Genomic DNA, 1,941 nt, shown 5'->3' on the forward strand with positions numbered 1-1,941 from the left:
AAAGAAAGAAAGAAAGAAAGAAAGAAAGAAAAGAAAAGAAAAGAAAAGAAAAGAAAGAAAAACTGCCTGGGACAGAAAGGCCAGCGAATTCTGCATAATCTCTCACCCATAACTCCCACCGACAAGACTCCGATACACACACACAGACACACACACTTCTAGTTACAGCCTTTCCCCCCACCAACCGTCTCAAAACGCTCCGAAGTACAGCTCTTTAACCTAGTTAGATATATTTTTTTAAACCTGGTTTAACCTAGCATAGAGAACTTCAGAATTTTAGAGACTCTGTCCCTGTCCTGTTTCAGTTGTTTTTCCCTGGATAGTTTCAACTCTCAGGTCCCAGGGAGAAATGCCCAAGGGAGGAAACGGATCTCTCGGCCCCTTTGTTTATGTCCATCAACTGTTTCGCAGACTTAGCCATAGCGAACGCAGCTCGGCGCCACTCCCTTTCAATAACTGCATCCTTCGGTTTCTAACCTGTTAAGCTGAACCGGGCGAGCACAAAGGAACGGCTTTAGGAGCCTTCGCAACCCTCCCAGGGATTCCCATCCGCACTCCTCGGCGCAAAAAGCAAACTTCCCTCGACTTCCGGAGAAGCACCTGGAGAGAGGGAAGGGAGGGGGCTCCGGGACCCGCGCCGCAGCGACGCGGTCGCCAGCCCACGCGGCCGCCACTGAGGATTCTCTTGGGGACCCCTGAGGCAGTGGGAGTCTCCCGAGCGTCCGCACTTTTTCAGGTCGCCTCGGAAGTACCCGCCTTCGCTTCCTCGAGCAGAGCACGCTCCGCGCCTTCAGGACCGGGGGTCCCGTGGGGTCCGCACCTGAACCCAGTCCGCCTTCGCACGCGTCTGGGAGAGACGCAGTCCTGACACTCAAGACGCGCCCCGCGGCCCTGGGTCATCGGGACCACAACAAAAACGCTGGACGGCCCCGCATAGGCAGTGTAACGAGTGACCGGAAGCGGACGCTGCGTGCTCCAGTGGCGCAATCGGTTAGCGCGCGGTACTTATACGGCAGTGCGCGTGCGAGTCATGCCGAGGTTGTGAGTTCGATTCTCACCTGGAGCATCGTTTTGCAATCCGATGTAGCATTGCTGGAAGGACGCTTTCGTATCTATTTCGTGAACATGCTCCACCGTCTTTAATGTGTTTGGATTTTTTCCTCTAGCATTTATTCTTACCGGTTTCCTTAGCTCTTTTGGAAACAAGCAACATCAAATAATTACCGACTGAATCCATTGTGCTGCAGTGAGTTAGCTTCGCTGTTTATCTCCACTTTGTTCTGCAAGCCGACCTGAGAAATCTCCGGACACGCCCCTCCCTGCTTTGCTCTCTTTATCACCTTTTCTCCCGGAGCCCCTGACACATACGAAGAGTACTTACTAAGTAATTTCCCTGAGGTGATAAGCACTGAACTCCACTTGAAGGAACTCAAAGGTGGGAAATTGTATGGGGTTCCTGCTTAGGGGGACTCCATACAATTAAAGCTCTGTTGGGGGAAAAAATAAAATACGGATTTCTGACAAAAGGGTCGCCTCCGGTATTTCCCCCCCCCACTTAATTTGACCCTGACAAAACAAACAAGCATGAAAAATCTAGCTGCCTTTATCAATTAAGAAACAGAACCTGGTGTCTTCAGACGATCCAGCTATCTGGACTGGAAAAGGATGAGTGATAATGAGGCCTGGAAGCCAGAGATCTATAGAACAACATTACAAGAATAAGCATATTGTTGTGGGTGAGGTGGGTAGGAAGTAGCTAGTGATTTTGGTTTAAAAAGGTGCTCCCCTTCCCCATGACACATGGAGTTTGACTGAACATAGCTCTTATCACATGCCCCATTCCTCCCCAAGAGGGTGAATTGAACTGAGTAATTTGGAGATTTTTTCCTAGCTGTAAAAATTATCCCAAACCTGTGCGTCTCACTTGGGACATGTCACAGA

General features: G+C 50.1%; 1 non-coding gene across 1 annotated transcript; it reads left to right on the forward strand.

Annotated features, from left to right (window-relative positions):
- The first annotated feature begins 972 nt into the window (after positions 1 to 972).
- TRNAI-UAU lies at positions 973 to 1,066 on the forward strand. Its single transcript has 2 exons — positions 973 to 1,010; positions 1,031 to 1,066. It is a non-coding gene; the product is annotated as a tRNA-Ile (tRNA).
- The last annotated feature ends 875 nt before the right edge of the window (positions 1,067 to 1,941 follow it).

Source organism: Galeopterus variegatus, unplaced genomic scaffold, assembly GCF_000696425.1.
Source record: "Galeopterus variegatus unplaced genomic scaffold, G_variegatus-3.0.2 Scaffold2717, whole genome shotgun sequence".
Taxonomy (NCBI): Eukaryota; Metazoa; Chordata; class Mammalia; order Dermoptera; family Cynocephalidae; genus Galeopterus; species Galeopterus variegatus.